We start from the raw sequence: 22,308 nt of genomic DNA on the forward strand, positions 1-22,308 counted from the left end.
CAGGCCTATAAATGTGAGAGCTGTCACAGCCCTCTGGCTCTGTGTGCAGACTGTCTCCCATCTGGCCAAGGCCTGGACTTAATTGAACAGGAGCCTGACCCTCTGCCTGGGCTTTTGTTATCCTGTAGCCTGCACAGTGCAGGATGGAGTGCTTTTCTCAGTAAAGCATTCCCGTGCACGGCCTTTCTGAGCAGGCATTCAGAGGCCTCCACACACAGCATACAAGGATGCTATGAAAATCAAATGTGCTTTATTTATAAGTCCCCGTGCTCCTCCTCCAACCTCCCAAAGAAAAAAAATTGCAAGCAGAGAATGCAAATAATTTTTCAAATCGATCGTTTTATGAAAATGCCTGTTTTTATTCTATCTTTTTTAAGGACTAGAGAGTCAAATAAACGACAATTCCAGAAACCGTAGATTTATGACTTTTTTACTTTCCAAATATGTTGGCACGGAGTAAAAAAAAATAAAATTTTGTAATTTCGGGAAGAGAATAATGTACTTTTTTATTAAAATGGAAATGACACACTGCTGCATATCTAAGTTGATTTAGCGTTTTTATTAGTTATATAACTGTTTTAATACCTCGCTAACTATTGCGTTCTCCCTTAAGGTTTCCATTGTTCACATACCCTGGAAACAAATTGATAATTCTGAAAAAAAAATAAAGTATTTCTTGGTTGTTTGCTAACAGCAGAATAGCAATCAGTCACCACAGGGTTACTACGATGGGCACCATTATATCTGGGTCCTTATCAATTTCACTATATGGGGAAGTATTATTGCTGTGCACCGGAACTCCTTTGGTGTTATTGCTTAATTTTAATTGTGATTGTAAAATGTGAACAATGTAGATCCTTAAACCACAATTAAACACCTGCTATACTTGTTGTCTGTTGGCATTTAAAGATATATCGAGTGTTTAAAAACTGCTGATTCAGATATTTCATGGCGCATAAAAGCGGATTTAATTTGAGAGCGTGTACCGGCTGAAGCCGAAGGAACTTAGGAAGGAAAGTTTTGGAAGCCAGGTAGGCAAGTCCAAATCTGAGTTTGACAAGAAAACATAGCCCCTGTAGGAAGTGAAATAGTTTCCCCCTTCCCCTCTTGCCCCCCAGTGTCTGTTGCCTCCACCTGCAGATTCCCCTTCGCCCTGGGAATCTGACTGTCCCATTGACAACTTGTTAATGAAGAGCCCACCTCCTGGAAGCACGTGCCCAGGGCTGATGAGTTAATAATAGGAGAAATAACAGTTAGGGAGACTCAGGGGAGGGTGCTGAGCAGGAGGGGTAGCCATCTCAGACCTCAGCCTCAGGTCCCCAGTCCAAATCAAATATGAAAAATAGGAGGTGGTGGCTTTCCGGCCCTAAGCTGGGCAGACAAAGGGGGCTTGAAGTTTCCCAAAAGCTGTATCAGACAGCGTTGTTCCCCAAGCTGGGTCTGCAGTCTCCGAACTAACGATTTTCTTTCCTTTTCGTTTTCCTGATGAGTAGGTGGGTTTAGACATCATCTCCATCATCGTAATTAACCATTTACACAATGTCTGCTAATCACTGTACTAGGTTTTGAGTTTCCAATAGCACTTAAAACAGTGCTGTCTGCCTAAGCTTAGTTTCTCTGGAAAATAGCATATCTTGTTTTAATTTCCCAGAAGTGTTTTTATAAACAGGGAAGAAGGGAGCAGTGTGGCTGGGACAATGCAGTAATGAAAGAATCTTTCCTTAGAGAAATAGGACCTCAGGTTGCATGTGAGGAGCAGGAAAGAATAAATTATACTGGGTTATATTTGTCTAAGCATAGTTTTTTTTTTATTTACACACACAAAAAATAGATCAAAACACATATACAAATCCCAACTTTCCATTTCAAGTAAACAAATCTGAGGGTGGATGGCGAGCTACCTGGGCTGTGGGGGAGGTTCATGGGAAAATGAGTATATATTTCTGCAGAGACTGTGAAACAGTCAGTCAGCTGTGAGGAACTGGAAGATGAGCGTGAGAGAGGCAGGCAAGGTCTCCATGTGTGAGAGCTGTTTGGGGATGAGCCAGCCAGTGAGATACCCACATGCTCAGAATCTGGAACTCTTAAGTTCCCCAAGGAAGAAGAAAGAAAGAACAGCTTTGGTTGATTATGGGTTAAAATTAGGCACTGGCCTAGGAGGTGTGCTCCGGGCTCTTCTCCCTGCTCAGAACAGCCTTGTTTAATATCGGGCATGGGTGGGAACGCAAAATCCCTTGTCTTCATGGCCTGGAGCTGGAAATGGCTGGAGAGTAAGAGTGTTGTCTGGGATAGAGGAGCCTTTGTTTTGAGACTTGCCTTGAACCTGAGTAAGGTTACACTTGCTATTGCAACCGGTAGTGCAGTGATACACAAATTACATATTATATTTTTATTAGTATACAAAGTAATACCTTTTAAGTACAACATTTTAATACATATATACCATCAAAACTTGCTCTTATTCCCCTACCCAGTCTTTCCTACCCCTCCTCCCCTATAGTCAGTCCTCCCATCCACATAGCTCTCTCTCTACTTTCAAATTATATGTTTACATTTAACACACACACACACATATATGTATACATATTTCAATCTAGATTCCACATGAGATTAGCAATGGTTTTTTTTTAATCCCGTGATATTATCTCTCCCATTCTCCTTACGTTAGACCCATTTCTCCCCCATTATAGCTCTTTTTCTTTCATGTTATATATATTTAAATAAATATATTTTTATATATATGAGATTTTACATATGAGAGAAAAATGGGATATTTGTGTTTTTAGGTCATAATATTATTAACTCCAGTTCTGTCTTTGCAAATGACATAGTTTAATTATTCTTTATAAGTGAATAAAACTCCATTCTGTGTGTGTGTATATGTATATATATATATATATATATATATATATGTAGATTGCGTATATGTTATTAATATTTTTGCATGTTTTATAACTTTTTACATTTGTTTGTTTATGTTGTGTGGGGGTGTGCATAAGTATGAATGTGGGTGAGTGTGGTCAAGTGTGTGCTCTGGCACACATTTAGGATCAAAATAAAGTTCAGGCGTTGGTTCTCTCCTTCTACCATGTGGATGCTGGGGATAGAACTGAGGTCAGCACATTCTCTCATGTTGTGTGTGTTTTCTATAGATGCTCCATATGTATTATAAATAAGACACTGCATGCATGCTGGATTCACAAAAACTACCCATACAATTCCGTGTACAAGGCCTTTTCTGAAGCAGGCTGCCAAGAGAGAAGGAGAAGGTGTTGTCTAAGGGGCTGCCAGCACGCTCTCACACCTGAGCTAGTTAAAAACACCATTCTTTGACCAGTACTAGTCCTTTGTGTGTAATATTTTGAAATGAACAGCAAATATTCAGAGATTTTGAAGAAGGAAAAAAGTATAGCTTTGTTGAACATAGTAATAGAAACTAAGGCTTATATTTTGTATGTATACCATTAAGGGGTATTTAAAATAGTATTTCAATACTATTTTTTTAAAAAAAGTCTCTAATATACTAGACACAGAAGAGTAGAGTAGCCTCTCACCAGGTCATTGTGGGAACCACTGCTTTAGGCTGCTGTTTCAGGCCCAGGAGTTGGCATTGCTGTGAGAGTTAGGGGTGATACATGATGCATATATTGCTGTGCATTGGTGTACTTGCCATGTTGATAGGCTCCAAGGAAGACACGAAGGATACTTAGCACAGTGTATTCACTGGTCCCCGGAGGTATGACCCAGCTGCAGTGCCAGGGCTTACAGGTTGTTTAATTTGGGCAGAGGCAGCAGCAGCAGGTAGTCCTTAAAGAACATACAATGCACTGCCCTTTGGTTCCCAGCTAAACAGCTCTCATACGGAACGTGTCTGTGCAGATGGACAACATAGTGGCAGGGACATTGCAGAAGCTCAGTTGTGCACAGGTCCACGGTGGCCTCACTAAGGAATGCCCAGGAGTCTCTTTGGCGTGCCGCTCGTTCACCCGGCCGATCGTTTTATGATGAAAATTCAGGTCACCAGTATGACCTAGATCTGGTGCGGCTCGAATGACTTCTTTGAGGCCCTCGGTGTTGTAAGCTCCTACTCGCTCCACCATCAAGGCGCCGAAATATTATTACAGGAGCATCCCTGGACTCCACGCACAAAGGGCGGGACCTTTGCCACTTACTAAAGAACAGCAAAGGATTGGCTATCCAGGATTAAACCTCAGCTGAGAAGTGAGCTATATAAAAGTCTCGAGCAGTTACGTGTCAGCAGTTAGTACAGCCATGGATAAGGCATTCTGGTGGGACAAGCACAAGTCCACAGAAGAAGTCGCAGTGACTGGCTAGATTCATTTACACGGGCAGAGAAGGTGACGCGCCTCCTTTTGGGTCAGAGAAGGAGTCATTTCCTTCAGGCCATTTTTTGCTGCGCCGTGGCTCTCTAGGTGCTCCGCCTTTGTAGCGTACTATTCCACATTCACCGCGCTGATGATCAAGCAGGAATCAGCACCTGTTACGTGCTAGGTACCAGATGGAGCACAGCTAAAAATATTAGTGTCTGTAAATATTTATATGCCTTGAATAGGCCATTTTGCTCCAAGAGTGGATCAAATAACCGAGATAAACCAAAAGATTGACGAAGTTTGTGCCTGTAGACTCTAAAATGTGCCCATATTTTAGATGTCTTAGTATTTAGTGTTACATAGTATTATTGCCTTGGCTGTTAGCAAGTGATGATATTAAATCATAGAAATATAAAGAACATGTACTCGGTTTGGGGAACACATGCGTCGAGGACCCTTATTGTTGTGTCTCATTTCCCTGTATGAATCTGGAGGAAAATAAGCTCTTCACACGGTACAGGGCCATCTTAAATATTTTTTCTTTATCAGCAAATAGAGTTTAGATGCATTATAATTATATTTTTCTAGCACCGGATACCACTGTGCTGAAGTCTGAACTTCTGGTCCAGGTCCTCACTGGCTTCGCTTTATCTGATAGTTAGCCCTGACTGGACCAAGAGACGTGTGAAAACCAGCCAAGTGTACATCCTGTGAGGGCGTTGCCAATGACAACTGACGTGTAGACTGTAGTGATGAGGAAGAGGAACCTCAAATGTGGGCCCCACAACACAACAGGCTAAAGACCCAGAAAGCTGCCTTTGTCCATGGACACCAGACTCTCCCTCCTTCAGCCTTTTGAGTCAGACTTGGAGCCACTTGGTGCTTAGGGGCTATCGGCACTGCCCTAGGCCGTATCACTAGCACTGAGACTCCAAGTGCCTCAGAATGAGGACTTAGGTGCTGTTCTGTACAGCCTGAGGGTGGCCATTGCTGGACTAGTCAGACTTTAATTACATAAGACAATCCAATAAATCTTCATATGTGTTCCACCCTCATGTATGTGTGTGTGTGTGCGCGCGCGCACGTGCGTGTGCCCGAGCACGCGCGCACATTTTCTATTAATCTAGAAAGCCCTGATTAATAACTTTGTGGCACTTTTCAAAATTAAAAGTATGTTTGCTGTGTCTTTGTCCCCTCAGATTCTTAAAGCCCCAGGAACAACAGCACCCCCCCCCCTTCCTTGCACTTACTGGACAACTTGTTTCAGGACAGCAAAGCAGGAACGATACCTAGAAAGGATCAACTTTGGCTCAGCTCTTTGTAGAACTTCCGCTAAGTCAGCTGGCACTTCATAGTCCTGTTGACTTTTGAAGGAGATGGTGTCTTTGCCCACGACTGACTCGTGCTTGTCTTAGAATGATGCGCTCTCTGCAGCCCGGAGCTCAGCGAGGCCCAGCCAGGTGGTAGGTCTTCATGGCCTGGACCCAGGCCCAGCTTTTCCAGACCTTTGAGAGCTTGTCTTGATCCAGGACAACCGTTCTGCTTTTGCTACAGTCACTTATTTACCCAGGTGTCAGTCCCGAGTCCTCAGAAAGTAGACAGAATCTGTAGAAGGTACCAATTTGTGACAAGAGAGGGAAATGTTGACATCAGGACCTGATCCTGAAGGCCCAAGCGTCTAGTGAAGGAGAAAACTGATCCAGTGCTGACAGGCAGTGCCAGCCACACCAGGCAGGAACAACACACACAACAGTGTCAAATTTCTTCTTTTCTCTCAGAATCAGGACAGACATACTGTGAACGTGTCTGCAGATTTTACTCACAAAAATAAGGGCTAACAGTTTTTGTTTTTAACGTCTTTAATGTTGTGTGTGTGTGTGTGTGTGTGTGTGTGTGTGTGTATGGAGAAGAGGGTGTCTGGTGTCCTCTTCGTAGTCCTTTGAGGCAGGGTCTCTCCCTGAATGCTGGGCTTCCTCTTGGCTTGGTTGGAAGCCACAAACCGCAGAAGCACTTCTGGCTCCACCCTCCTTTTTCTATCCTCTTTAGGGTTTGAGTTATAGGCAAATGTGCTGGGACCCAGCTTGTTACATAGGTGCTAGGATCTAAACTATGCTCCTCAACCTGCAGCCTTCTGATACACAGAAATACATATATAATGTATGTATGATTGTATGTATGCATGTATAGGCCTATATACATATGTGTATGAACATATACATATATGTGTATATATGTACACACACACACACACACACACACACACACACACACACACACGATCTCCTGATCCTTCTGCCTCCATCTTTCAAGTGGTGTGATTACACCACACATGACTCTGGCAACGAATTGATAGAGAATATTGTTAAGAAAAATTACCTGAAATATGAAGTGGCCTTCCAGCATCCAAGCAAAGGCATCATCTGCCAAGGTGACCTGAAGACGATTAATGATTCTTGGATTTTATCTTTATTGGCTTTGCTACTTGTGATTAGTTAAGGGGTCAGATTCAGTGAGACTTCATGTGAGCAAGAAGATCACATGTGGCAGAGATGCAGATAATTCCTGTCTCGTAGCAAAGATAACTCCAAAGGTCACAGCTCTTGTTGCCCTGTGGAGTGTTCATCTCTTTCCTATCTGACCTTGCAGTGTGTGTCATCCTCACTCTCTCTTTAAGTGCCTGTGCATACCCCACTTCTCAAAATGCTCTCTGAACCGTGCCTTTATCACTGCCTCCCTCATTAATTAATTAATAAACCTTTGATTGGCATTTGCTATACATTTTTATGAGGCTCGTGTTTTAACTGTAAAGATTACACTTTGACTTATGTATAGCATTTTACACATACTACATTTTTATAAATACAAAATCAATTTCTATTCAGCAGCCTTACCTAATAGAAAACATTCAGAGCCTGCCTCTCCTGCAGTTTTAATGAGCCATGTAGGAAGTTGTTTGCTTTGTGGCAGATGCATGGACAGGCCTGGTATTTCACCTCTGGTCTTCCATCAAAGAATTCTGTTGGGTTGGAGAGATGGCTCAGCGATTAAGAGACCTGGATTTAATTCTCAGCACCTACATAGCAACTCACAACTGTCTATAACTTGCCTTCTGGGGGATCTGACAACCTCACACAGGCATACATGCAGACAAAACACCAATGCACATAAAAAAATGAAATGAAAAAAATTCTGTTGCTTTGCCATTTTACATTTTTATCTTTTGATTCCGTGATGCAGTCTCACTGTCGTTCATAGCACAAGGTAGCCAGATGTGGGGGAAGGGTGTGGACTTGTCTTTTAATCCACTTAGTATATGATGCCTAAAACTAATTTCTTTCATATTCTTTCCAGTGTTCCTCCTCATAATGATCCCATATGACAATCCACGAGAACAGGAGAACAGGCGCTTTCTTGTGTTAGATTTAGTTGTGTTAGATTTCTGTGTGGTAATTATCCAGTTCAGAGAGCACGTATTGTGAGCACCACATGGACTTTGCAGCAGGTTATTAAAAGCAATCACAGAAAACCAGCAATATATATTTATTGAGGACCTACTATGTGCTGGGTAAAGTACTTTATGATATTAGCTCAGACAAAAAGGAGACCTAGATTAACAGGTTAAGAACTGAGACCTTGGCCAGGTGGTAGTGGTGCACACCTTTAATGCCAGAACTTGAGAGGCAGATACAGGTGAATGGCTGAGTTCCAGGCCAGCTTGGTCTACAGAGCAAGTCCCAGGACAGCCAGGGCTACACAGAGACACATAGTCTCAATGATACTAGCACCATCAAACAAACAAGCCAAACAAACAAAAAACCCCAAGCCCCCAAATCAACCAAACAAAAAACCCGAGACCTTAACCAGAAAGATAAATTTACAAAAACCATTTGTTGCAACACAATCTGAAAAATCTTTTACATTAAATAGCCTACTTGTAAACTAGATCTTATCAGAGTGGCAATAAATCTTTTCATAGTATTATTTGACTAGGTCATCAATGGCTCATTATTCTTAAAGCCATCAAAACCTTCATTCACTGTGGCCACTATTCTCAAACAACGCACTATTCTCAAAGCGGTCTGTTGCAAACTCTGCTGAAATTTTTGTCAGAACCCCTATATTGAGGTCCTGGTATCTATGACTAAACCCCAAAGTTTTAACATCTCTGTTCTTCTCTCTCCCTTCTGACATGTTACTAAGTCTTCACTGGAGCATTAGATCCCTTCCTACTGCCCGCAGTGAGTGATGGTGTCTTCAGAGCCACAGTCAGTACCTGCAACCATGGATTATAGTTCACTGAAGGGGTCAGGTCAGGAACAAGACAGATGCACATAGCATGTCAGATGTAAGTGGGTGTAACAATGGAGGATGAAACAGTCATGTTCACTGATGCCTGTTACTGTGACTAAAAGAAACATATAAGAAGATTCATTTTGCTTATAGGGTTGATTGACCCCGTGCACTTGGACACAACAAGTGGTGCAGATACACAGTGGAGGTTTTTCTCTCGTGGTGGACAAGAATCAGAGAAAAAGATAAGAATGGGGTGATAGAGTCAGCTACAACCTTTGAAGGCCCATTCCCAGTAGGCCGTTTGTTCGAGGTAAACTTCACTTCTACATTTTCCACCACTTTATAAAACTGTTTCATTAATGGTGCCTCAAGAGTTACCACCACCAAACGGAAAAGTCTAGAAGGGTTGGGCTAATTGCACGGTCCTGGACCTTTAATGGAGGACATCAAAGTGTGAAAAGAGACTGTGTCTTGCAGAAAGGACCAAGAAGCAGAAATGTTTTGAGGTAGAAATAACTGTATAGGGAAGAGATTGCTGGCTGTGAAGAGAACTGAGGAAGGCAAGTTTGGAGACATATTGGGACATGTGGGAACACGGTGGCTTTTTCCTAAGATAAGGTGGAATATTCTGTAGAGATTAACATGGGGAGTGGCATTCAATGTAGGAAGTCATTGTCGGAGTTAGTTTTCAAAGGTTATGCTGACAACTGTGTAGTGAGTGGGGACCACAGGAGGCTGTTGTAAAAGCCAGTGGAAAGTGAGGTCTCTGGGTGCTCCCAGTGGCATCACCGTTGAGATTTGGTACACATTCTATAGTAAGAATCTGGAGTGATCTTTTTGACCTGAGTATCTGGCACTGATAATGCCTCAGTGAGTTAAGAAGCTCAGACAAGGGGAAAGAAAAAGGAAGGCCAAAAGCACTGTTAAACTTATAATGCCTTGATGTTTTAAAGATATTGTCCAAGTTAGGGCCTGTGAGATGGCTCAGTGGGTAAAAGTATATCCATGCGAGCCTGATGACCTGAGTTGGATCCCAGAACCTGTAGTGGAAGCAGATATCTACAACAAAACCTGAGGCTGTCTTTTGACCTCCACGTGCATGCTATTGTATGTCTAACTCTTACAAGATCTTATATACATACATATACAATAATCATAAAATAATAAGATTATGCAAGTTAAATTTAGGCTCTATGCAGGCATGAATAGATATGGGGCATCTTTTTTTTCTATCTGATATAATATTGTTATTAACTATTATTGTTTTAAGTTCTACATATTTTGGGGATATATATATAACATATACATATATACATATATATATAATATATATATACACACACACACACATATATATATAATACGTGGTATCATGGTAAGATTGTAACATCTATCAGAAAGTAGCATTATAAACATTTTTGGTAGGCAGTGCCTATTTGGTTTTGAACAGGCAACTACATAACATTGCAGAGTGGTTTTTATTTTTGTTTTGTTTTATTAATCGTTCACTTTACATTCCAGTGATATTCCCCTCCCTCCTCTCCTCCTAGTCCCACCCTCCATCTCTGCTTCCCCATCCCCCTCCCCTACTCCTCAGAGAAGGAGAACACTCCCCACCCCAGGGTATCAAGTTGCACCAGGACTGAGCTTATCCTCTTCCCCTGTGGCCTGACCAGGCAGTCTTACCAGGGGAAAGTGAGTGAGAAGCAGGCAACAAGAGTCCATGTCAGTGCCAGCCCCCATTCCTCTTACCAGGGGACCCATATGAGGACCGAGCTGCCCATCAGCCACATCGGTGTAGAGGGCCTAAGTCCAGGCCATGCGTGGTCCTTGGTTGGAGCTTCAGTCTCCATAGGTCCCACGTGGGCCCCGATTAGTTGGCTCTGTTGGTCTTCTTGTGTCGCTCCTGTGACATGGGACATCCTGAAGGTCAGTTTGATAGAATAGACACATCCGGTTTGTGTCTGGTGGCTTGGTGGTAAACCACTGCCCTTAGGTGTAATCCATTCCCTCCTCTTCTTTTCTCTCTCTCAGCCCTCTCCTTTTCTGATCATTGTAGGTAGGAATGACTTGCAGTTTACATATGCACAGAAGGAAATCTACATATTCTTGAGTTTCACCTAAGGGAAATCTATAGTTGGGAGAAGGATTATTTAATTAGCACTATATTGTGAAAGAGGCCATGGTACATTTTTTTTTAAACAGTTACAAATTTGAACCCACTAGTGGCTTGTGAAATCAGTTTAGTGGGAGGTGAAATGAATTTAGTGGGCCACAAACAGCATTTGAAAAAATGAAATAGAATATAAAATAAAAGAGTGCATCATACTAAATAAGGGTAGTAGCATTTGAAGTTTCTGTTTCATGGACACACATAGACTTGATCACACAGTAAGTGCATTCTTTGAGTGACCTGTCAAGTTTCTGAAGTTACTGCTATGGGCAAGGTGTGCTCTAAGCACTGGCTTCCATGTAGAGAGTAATTTCTAGTTATGGCAAAGCCATATAGCACAACCTTTGGTACCTTAGGTTTTCTTATCTATAAAGTAGAAATTATATTTTATCTTTATGTGGAAGTCTGGATTGTTTTTGGAGGGAGGGAGGGAGAGAGAGAGAGAGAGAGAGAGAGAGAGAGAGAGAGAGAGAGAGAGAGAAGGAGTTTTCAAAACATTAAAATAAGGAAGGAAATGGTTAAGATGCTGGAGGAACCATGGGACCTCCTCTCCTCTCCTCTCCCCTCCCCTCCCCTCCCCTCCCCTCCCCTTCCCTCCCCTCCCCTCCTCTCCTCTCCTTTCTCCTCCTGTCCTCTACCCTCCCCTCCCCTCTTCTTTCTTTTATCCATTTCCTTCCATCCCCCTCTCTACTTCCCTTCCATTACTTGCCTGCCCTCTCCTCCCCCACCCAATTTGCTTTGGTTCATGTTTCTCTAAGGCAGATAGCTATTTGCACATTACAAAAATAAATAAATAAATAAATAAATAAATAAATAAATAATCACTATTACCTTTCCTTTGATGTCCCTGTAGACTCCCTTGTTATCTTCAGTGAGAATTAGCTGAAGAGTGTCACCAACTTCTCATCTCTGGTTACATATCCATTTTGAAACAACCGCCTCAAGGGACTGAGCTTCACGCAACCACATGGTGAGTGTGAGTGTGTGTGTGTGTGTGTGTGTGTGTGTGTGTGTGTGTGTGTGTATGCACACATTTTCAAAATTTAAGGAAAAGTAAGCTGGAAAGATTCTCAGGATTTTACCCCATCTATGTGCACAGAAATTCTTTAAAAATTAACAAAGCAAAGTTCCTTCAAGGTTATGAACCTGTCATCTGCCTTGAAGAGTAACTCCAATGTCTTCATAATAAAGTATATCTAGGTATGGCTTCTGTAGACTCATGTGTTCGAATGCTTGGCTCACAGGAAGTGACACTATTAGGGGGTGTGGCCTTGTTGGAGGAAGTGTGTCACTGTGGGGCTGGGCTTTGAGGTCTCCTATGCTCAGGCTATGCCCAGTGTGGCACACAGTCTCCTCCTGCTGCCCGAGGATCAAGATGCAGAACTCCCAGCTCCTTCTCCGGCACCACATCTGCCTGGATGCTGCCATGCTTCTCACCATGATGATAATGGACTAAACCTCTGTAAGCTAACCCCAGTTAAATGTTTTCTTTTGTAAGAGTTGCCTTGGTCATGGTGTCTCTTCTCAGAAATAAAACCCTAAGACAAAAGTGTATCTGAAAAACTAATAGTTGTGCAAGATGGGACTTATTCTCAAAGGAGGCACCCCATGACCACCCCACTCTTGCTTCCTTGCAGGCCAACTTTCCCAAATCCTCTGTGTGTCAGTCCTAGTTCTCACGGATGTATAAAGAGCTGGGTGATTTATTACACATGCCGGTTAAAGCAACCCAAGAAAAGCCCTGAAACTCCCCCAGGACCCCAAATCCCTTGAAAACATAAAATCTCAACCTTGCGCTTTCTAAGATTTGAGGGTTTCAAGTTTATAATAAACTTCATGTTTAAGAAATGGTGCTGTGGTGTAATGGTGGGGAAAAATATTCAGCAATGACAACCTAAGTGAGGGGTGATGAAGTTAAGTAGCATTAGATCCGGTTAGTTTCCCTAAACAGTGGGTTGAGGGATGTCTTCTTAGTCGCTGACTGAGGTCCCTGTGCCAGCCATTCTTAGAAGTGTCACCTCATGCCAAGTAAATCATTTAAATCTCTTATTCTGCTCCTGAGAATGTCCTAGCTACCCAAATATTTTCTTGTCAATCTTCTATAATATGTTCTGTCACACTGAGCCCTCCTGGGAACAGAAAACAGGTTTACTTTAAAATTTTATGAGATCAACCATCTCCATCCAATGGCTGGCCGTAGAATGGGGCTATTAATACAGAATAAGTAACGGGCAACCGAATCAGGGGGCTGTAACCCCATTGAGAGCTCTATATTTTTAAATTGCTTTAATGCTTATGAAAGCTGTAAGACTGTCAGTCCAGGAGGGACTTCTGTTCCTCTGATAAGTTGGTACCCTGTGTCACAACTTTGGGCAATGGCCTTGTGCTGATTGCTTCATCCACAGAGTTTTCAGGATGAACAGGTCTGTCTTGGGTGACCTGTTTTTTTTTTTTTTAAACAAATAAGCAAGCAAGCTAACATTTATTAGAGACCATAGAAGGTAAGGCTTGAGGGTCGTAGAAGCCCGAGTTAGACTCTCGCTCAGCTTTGTCTTTGCTTGCAGTTCGCGTTAGTAAGTACTGACACGATTCAGAACAGCTTAGTTAAATAGGAACTTCAGATAAGTTATATAACTTCTAGAATGTTATACCTCAACCATCTGTACATCAAACATCTGAAGTTGCTGCTTATTTGCTCTGCAGATTCAGCTGACAGTGGGATATGCTGAGAATGGTACTAAACCCCCCCCTCCCCCGGAGAGTCTGACGGGACTATCTATAGTCTGACTCAGGGCCTGTGGGTGGAGGCTAGTGTGTCACCTGTTGCAGCAGGCCTGTAGATGTACACAGAACTGTTCGAAATACTAGCCCAAATTATCTCATTGCATTTTGCATTTTTATGCCAATTATCCTTTTATTGTCTATATATTTTTCTTTCTTTCTTTCTTTTTTTTTTTTTTTTTACATGAGGTTAGCTTCCTTTCTCTAATGAAATGAAAGCACCCGTATGATCAGGGAGAACACTTCTACTTCTTTGTTCCTGGTGTGTCGCCAGGCCTTGTGCTGCCCATGCACATTTTCTGTAGCTGGTTTCTGGTTTTGAGGATTAATGACACAGCCATCCTTGCTTCCGCCTTCCCTGTGGTCAACATTTTTGCAAATGTGCTGATGGTCTTAGTGACCTGGCAGGTATAAGATATGGATGGAGATGCATAATACTTTTCTCATTATTCGTAAAATGCCTCCCTACCGTGTGTGTGTGTGTGTGTGTTTTTTTTTTTTTTTTTTTTTTACCTTCGGTGCACTTAAAAATCCTGATGCCCAGCAATACTCAATACCTACTAATTAAGAATCTTGGGGTGGGAGTCGAGAACTTTTGGGAAGAGAAGAGAAGATGTTACCAGAAACCTGAAGGTTGGTGTGCGTGTTTGTGTGTGTGTGTGTGTGTGTGTGTGTGTGTGTGTGTGTGTGTAAAACACCACATGGCAAATGGTTAACTCTTGGGAGGAAACTTTGAGGGCCTGTCCTTTTGTTCTTTGGGGAGGCGGAGCTGGTTGGTTGGTGCTCTGAGCTTTGCAAGGTACCACTAACCATTTTGGCAGGAAGGCTTACTTGATTTTCTGGCAACCAAAAGGCAAGATCAACTGATAGCCAAATGGTGGAGGTGGATGAGGTCATTTTTATGGCTGCCAGCATTGCTGAGGGGAGGAATTTGGAATCTCGGACTCCTTTGCTCCTGACAAATGAATATGAGAGCTAGAAGCAGGTTACGAAAGCCCCCATCAGTTTTCCTCTTTTCTTTAAACTTGAGGTATAAGAAAATGGGTGACCACTCGGTAAAGGAGTCTGAAAAATACAATTTTCCAAGCATTAGCCCCTACTTTGTATATACAGTGGGAGGATGGAAGAATGGATTTGGTGCTAAAAGTAACAGACAATAGCTTGCACACTCAGCTTGTAAATGGCTCTCCAGTGAACTTGCCTCAGTGTTTATGGTAGCCGCTATACTTTGCTGGAGTTCGTTGCTATGGCCTCAGTGTGTGCATCGTCACCACAGTTCATGCTATAAGTCACTATTGCTGGTGGTTTGAATGAGAATGGCTCCCCAAGGCTTATATGTTTGCACACTTGATCCTCAGCTGGTGGAGTTGTTTGGAAAGGATTAAAGACTTGCCCTTGTTTTAAGTTGAGTTGTGTCATAGATCAAGATGCTATTTTGCTCTGTTATCATGGACTCTAACCCTCTGAAAACATAAGCCCAAATTAAATACGTTTTAAAATAAGTTTTCTTATTTTAGTAGCTATAGCAATACCCATTATGGTAGTATAAGGGAGTGACTACTGTCCTTTAGCTGCTGGAGCAGGGCTGGGGAGATGGCTCCATGGTTTATAGCACTTGTTGCTCTTGCAGAGGACCCAGGTAGCTCTAGTTCCAAGGGATCAGGAACCATCCTTTGACCTCTGTGTAAACCAGGCACATACATGGTGCACATACATGCATGTAAGCAAATATACCTAGACACATAAATAGATAAATATAATTTTTTAAATAAAAAGACTGGTGAAAAGTAGCTTGGACCCATCTTCCCTTCACTGCCTGTAGCCATGTGAGCAGTCCTACATCCCTGGAGGCAGCATCACAGAATCATCTGGAAGCAGAAGAAAGTCTCCCCCAACCTTCTCATCCTCCTGAGCCCTGATTTTGGACTTCACATCCCTAAGAGGTAAGAGAAATGGGTTTCTGTATTTATAAATTACCCAACCTGTCTTTCTCCCTTCCTTCTTTCCTTCCTTCCTTCCTTCCTTCCTTCCTTTCTTCTTTCCTTCCTTCCTTTCCTTCGTTCTTTCTGATGCTGTTGTTAGAGCAACACAAATGAACTGTGACACTCATCTGTGTTGTTTGAGAAGCATTGGTTACCCCAGTGCTTCCTGAATGCTAGAAACAAGGAAGGGAAGACATTGTGATGGCACTGGCAGGGAAAGGGGCCCTTCACTGGGTTCCTAGTTCCTCAGGAATACTCAGGTAGGACTGTGATGTGTCATGGTTCTATAATTAGAATACAGAGGTTTGATGATAGAAAGGCTCCTTGTTACCTTGAGACCTCTTAGGATTTGGACAAAGAGACTCAAAGAGACTCGTATACTAGAAAGAATTTGCTGGAATCAGTGGGAGATATAGGCAGATATAGGCAGGGACCATGAAGGGGATTACAGCCAATTTGTTATGGTAGTTCAAGAGGAAACAACACCCTTTTCTTTCTCTTCTGATAGAAACAAAATAAACAGAAGAACAGAATGGAAAGAAAGTGTAGGAAAGAGAGCAGATAATATTCCCTACAGATGATCAGGGTCTCAGGATTTCTCTGTGTGAAAAATAAATTGAACATCTGAGGGCTACCTTCCTATAACCACATGGGACTGTTCTATAACTGGATAGAGTGGGGCTAACTTCAAAGTTATGACACTAGGCTGAGCCACAACTGAAGGTGTCACCAGTCTGCAGATAAAGTGGGAGGTTTGTCAGAATATAGTTGGTGGTAGTGTTAGGAAAATAAAACAATTTCTGTTTATACCTTGATAAGCTCAACGCCTCAGTTCAGCCAGCTATAGTTAATAACCCTTGTAAATCCAGTGGCCCATCTGGCCCAGTCTAGAAATCACATCTTGTTCAAGAATTAGATTTACAATGTCAAAAGTAATTTAAAAAGGGATGCTGCTTTGTGTTTGAATTGTGGAATCAACAATGTCTAAAGCCAGCTGTGGGGTCTCCTTTGAATCCCTTCTCTCACACAGTTGTTCCAGAAGTTTCCTCTGGAGTTCAGTAGAAATGCCTCTACCCACAGCCCACACAGTGGCTTCCCTCTTCTTCCCATTCCTTCGTTTTCTCTTCTCTTTTCTTGCCCCCTATTTTTCATTTAAAAGGCTCCCCAAATCATTGGGTGCAAATGCCTTCTGGTGGTATGCTATGGGCAGCTGTGGCAAGAGTGAGAAGGGCAAAGGATTACTTCTTGGTCAGATCAGTGTTGATATGGGGCCTGGAGCAGCCCTGAATCTTCACAAGTCTTCAAACATTACTCATGTTTGTTTAGCATCAATGGGAAAAAAATTTCACATTTCCTTTTTCTTCTACATTACAAAGCATTTCTAATTAAATTTTAATTTATTACTGTGGTGTAGGCATAAGGTTATTTTGTAGATTAAATGCTGATTTCTATGCACATGTCTGGTTGCAAGCTTTGCTCTGAGAATTTATTGGCTAAATGTCGTGTAAACTCTGTTCCCCAACTATCCCCCCTAATATGTCAATAAAGCAGCTTAGAGCCAATTGATGAGCAGGGAGAGAATAGGGCTGGACTTCCTGCCAGCCAGGGGAGGAGGAGCTAGGAGAGGAAGTAGGGGATTCAGCTGCAGGTACGGGTCCAAGGAAGATCAGGAGGAAGGAACAAGAGTGCAAGTATTGCTGGGACGTTTACTGGGAGTAAGACAAAATAGTACAGAGGGTTAAGAAAAGACTTAAACTGCTTAAGACTGTGTTGTGAAGCCTTGTATTATAAAAGAGTCTCGATTATTTATGTGATAGGTGGGTTAAGAAATAAGCTAAAAGAAACAAACACTGTTTCTATGAAAATATCGTCCACACTGTGGATGTGTGTACTATGTGTGTATGTCACACTGCACATGTGGCGGCCAGAGGGCGTTCTTGTAGACCAGGTTCTTCCTACATTGTGTTCTGGGAATCACACTTAGGTTGTCAGGGTTTGGCGACAAGTACCTTTACCTATGTTCTCACAAACACCACACATTTTTTTTTATGTACCCTACCTCAATTTTCCTCATGGCTCAAAGAGTCAGCATGCTCACTACACAGGGGGCAAAAGGGGCTCAGGGAGGTAAGTAGTTTGAATAAGCAACAGAGCAGACCTCAGCCCAGGGTGTCTGGCTTGAACCACTGTGGCCAAATCTCTAGTCTTTCTGCTGTTGCACAGGCTTCCCTTTTTATTTCACTCTTTTGGCCACACTGACAACTTCCTAACTCATTTAAATCATGCTTATTTATTTATTTATTTATTTATTTATTTTTCTTGATTTTTCTGTTGACACTCCTTCACTATGAAACCCAAACTTGTCTACAACTTGTAAATCTCCTGCCTCCGCCCCTCCCCACAGATGGGATTCCAGGTGTGTACCTTCATGTCTGGTCCTCTGTATGGTTATTGCTGACCAAGAAGTGAAAAGGTGAAGTGCTTGCAGGTTTTGTTTGTTTGATTGATTACTTTGTTTTGTTTTTAGTGACAGAAAACTTTCAAGAGATTCCAGCAAGCCCCCATCCCTTTCGAATGAACACATAATTTGGTGACATCATGGTATATGCACAAAATAGGGCTGTTGATTATGATTCAGTTTTAAACAACTCTTCAGCAGTAAATATGTTCAAATACCAAGAACTGTTACTTCCTGCAGTGTGTGAACAGCTGGAATGTGTGGTTTGCATGAGATGTTTGAAAATTTGATACCCAGTTGGTGGCACTATTTCCGAAATTTAGCTTTGTTGGAGGAAATAGGTCACGGTAGGCAGGCTGTAAGAGTTACAAGACCTCCTGCCATATTGTTTGCTCTCTCAGCTTCCTGCCTGTGGTGTGAAATGTGAGCTCCCAGTGCTTCTTGCCACCATGGTTCCCATCTGCTGCCATGGTGGACTCTAACCCTCTGGATCTGTAAGCCCAAATAAGCCCTTCCTTCTCTAGGCTTCCCTGGTCATGGTGTTTTAAGACAGCAACCGAAAAGCAACTAATACAGATATTTCTCAGAGTTGGTTTATAGGCTATATAAAACAATCCATTATTTCTCTCCTCCTCCTTCTCCTTCTGTTTTCTTGTGCCCTTTTGTGAACCAAGTGTTATTTGGATCTGTTCATTGCCTTGTTTAAGAGGAGTTTCTCTGCCTCAAGAAAGAAATTTGTTTTTAAAGGACTACTATTTAATATCATCAAAGACAAATCCCTGTGTGTTCATCGTCTTCTATCTATCATCTATCTATCTGTCTGTCTGTTATCTATCTATCTATCTATCTATCTATCTATCTATCCATCATTTTCCAAGTCTACATCTACAGTAATTAGAATTTGGATTTAGGACCATTATTTGTGATATAGAACAAGTGTCTGGCTACTGATTGTCAGGGGTGAGAGTGAGAGGCAAGAGTAGAGAAACCAGCTGCTGAGAACTCCCTGGAGTTTCCAGATTTTTTCAGAGGGTGGACCAGTTCCAGTGTCAGAGGGCTGGTCCTCCACACTAATTAAAACCCAACAGTAATTAGTACAAGCGCTAGAAGACAGACATAAAAAATTAGCAAGAGGGTCTGACAGGCTCTCAGGGCATTGGTCATATCGTGATCATTTTAGTCATTGGAGTAGGTATCAAATCAGGATTGATCATTTCACAGGTACTGTTTTATCTCAACATGTGGCACTGATCACATTTTTGGCTTTAGCTGAGGAACAGTAGAAAAGGATATCAGGCTGGCTTTGCCGGATATGATTGGTGGTGCCATTAAAGATTCCTTAAGCTATTATTTAATGTATTTGCAAACATAGTGAAATAGTTACTTGATTTAAACACACACACACACACACACACACACACACACACACACACACACTCACTCACAAAAGGAGGACCTTCCATTCATGGGTTTAGTTTGTGTGTGCCCTTTTGGTCCACCCTTTCCTCAGCTTGCTGCTGTGGCTTTCCTTGGCTGGGAGAGTCACTCTGGGTTTGATCGACAATATTCATTCCCATCTTTATTGTGAAAGCCAGAGGTGGGGAGATTTCCCCTAAGTCCAGACATTTGAAGAACAAGTTTACATCAGCTAGCAAAGGATTGCCAAGGGTGGATTTCTGAAGTGACCCTGTACTTTCTGCTGACTGTGGAAATGCTGGTGCAGCCCCATAGAAAGGTAGACACATACATCAGAGGAGCCATTTTTCAGACATTTAGCCCTTTTCATTATCTTGTCAGTTTTATTAATTCTAAGTTAGCATTAAGATTCGCCCCAGTTTTATGTGGTAATAGGGTGTTAATTGGGGTTCTCTAGAGAAAACCACTGGGGTGAATATACATGAGTGTATACGGTAATGAGTCGATCAAGTCAGCTTTAGAATAGTAACGACAACAGCACGTATCTGAGAGCTGAGGTAGTCATTGTCTTTGAGGTTGAGCGCCTCCGCAGTTGGCGTCCACTCACAATGGCTGCCTCTCATTGGGGGAGGCCACAACAAGCTGTTGATCAGTCTCTAAAGCTGGGTGCCTCAGTAGTCCCAGTGTGGTGCTGGAAACCCAGAAGTTTCCTAGAGTACTGCTGGTTCCTAGCCATGATGAACGCTTAGAATTCTGGCTCAGATGTCAGTGAAGGAGCCAGCAGCAGTACCAATAAGCAAGTCAACTCAAGCAGGAGGGAAGGCCAAGGCAGCAAAAGATGAGACGATCTTCCTTTTGCCACGCCCTTTTGCCCTTTTATTTGGGCTGCGCCAGAAGGTGCCACCCACAACTGCTGGGTCCTTCCACGTCAAGTGAGAAAATCAGGACACTTCTTCAGAAGAGGTTCTCTACTCAGGTGATTCTAATCTGCTGCAGGTTGACATTATGGCCAATCATAATCAATAGATTGTGTAAGAGTTTATCAACATCAAATAACGTATGTAATGAGGATTACGGATGGTTTAGCTTCCCGTGGTTAGTATAACAAAGAAGCCCAAGTTAGAAACATAAAACAGTGCATGCTTAACTGTAATAGGGACCAGAAGGCCCAAATCTAGGTGTTGGTGGGCCACACTCCATCCTGAAGGCTGTAGGGAGGATTTGCAGCTTTTGCTGGTCCCAGGTGCTCCTTGGGTAACTCTGGCTCTTTGTGTCTATCTCTTTGTGTGTGTCTTGTAAGGACATTTACCACTGGATTTACTGACCATATAACCCAGGATTAGAGAACCTCAAGTGCAGAACTTATGCTGGAGAGATGACTCATCAGTTAAGAGTGCCTCTAGCTCTTCCAGGGGACCATAAATTCAGCTCCCAGCATCCATAATAAGAAGCTCACAACTACCTGTAGCTGCTGCTGTCAAGGATCTGTGGCCTGTGGCTTCTGTGGGCACCTGCACAGAAAGGCATATATTCCCTTCTTTCTCTGAATGCACACATGCACATGTATGCGCACACATGTACAGATGCACATACACATACACATGCATGCACACATGCACACACATACAGGCGTGCACACACATGTATACACACACACATACATACATACACACACTTAAAAACAATAAAAATAAATCTTTTAAAAACATCCTTGATTACATTTGCAAAGATCCTTTTTGTAAACAATGTTACATTCATGGGGCCTGAGGAGTATCTGTGAGAAATCTGGGTCTTAGAAAAGTGACTTGGTTAATGTCATAGAGCATCTGCAGAAGTAAAGCCTGGGACCAAGATTAAGTCTGAGCCCACATGTACTGCCTTAGGGTCTCTAGCCATTACTATGTTGAAGAAATAGATGCACATTTCAATTAGAAGATAACTATTTCCCCCTTTTAATCGTAAAGAAATCGCTGATGAAGAACAGAGTTAATATGCACATTTCCTTATGTTTTATACACCTTACCTCCCAAATCAAGACATATGGAAGAATACAACACATTAGCTTATTTTTCCAATAAAACAAATATGTCTCTAGGAAGTACTGGGTGCTCGGGTCATAGAATTGAAATAGTTCTAAGCTTTGGGGAAAGCACAGAAGTTCTGCTTCCTCTGCAGTGCTGGATTCCCCAGATAAGCAGGCGTTTGGGTAACACGACACCCCAACAGACAGCTGAATACCCGTGATGCCCAGACCCTCACATGTGCTGCATTTCCCTCTCTTAGTTCACAACCCACAGCTTTATTTTTGCATGTAGCTTTGTCATCACCCACAAGAAAAGTGCCATCTGAAGTCTGCTGTAGCAGAATCCACAGAGGGTTGGGACGCTGAAGAGGGCTGGGCTAAGTCATAAGCACATTGGGGTTTTAAGATAAGCTTGCTTTCTTACTCTGAGGGCCAACATTTTTACTTTTAAAAAGGGCTGGATTAGTGTTTCATCATCTTCTTTGGTCTTTTTTGATTTGGCAGCATCTGTGGACCTTCTTTTCATAAAGATGCCCCATGAAGTGTGCTATTTGATAGGAGACAAATGGTCCCTGTTACATACTGAATGAAGAATCACCTTTGGAGTGGTAGATCCTAAGTTCTGAGCTTTGGACTATATGATATTTAAAATCCCGCCCATCTTCAAAGTCCAGGGGAGTCTTTTTAACATTTGCATTTCCCTAAAATATCAGAGAACAATGCATGACTTGTGAAACAAACATTTTTCACAAACAGGGAATAGAGGGGAATGGGAGAGAAAGCAGAGGAATACCTATTTTACTCTGGGGAACATGTGTGCATTTTGTAACTGCTTCTGCAATTTGAAGGCT

At 42.3% G+C, this 22,308-nt stretch overlaps 1 long non-coding RNA gene across 1 annotated transcript in view; it reads left to right on the plus strand.

Moving 5' to 3' along the window:
* The window catches only part of LOC311580570, a 100,188-nt gene that overhangs the window by 8,901 nt on the left and 68,979 nt on the right, over positions 1–22,308 (plus strand). Inside the window, exons 2-4 of the long non-coding RNA XR_014773512.1 lie at positions 11,651–11,767; positions 14,123–14,211; positions 15,401–15,521. This is a non-coding gene — a long non-coding RNA (uncharacterized lncRNA). The remainder of the gene's footprint in view (positions 1–11,650; positions 11,768–14,122; positions 14,212–15,400; positions 15,522–22,308) is intronic.

The sequence above is a fragment of the Acomys minous genome (genome assembly GCF_964271855.1).
Source record: "Acomys minous genome assembly, chromosome: 13".
NCBI classification, from domain to species: Eukaryota; Metazoa; Chordata; class Mammalia; order Rodentia; family Muridae; genus Acomys; species Acomys minous.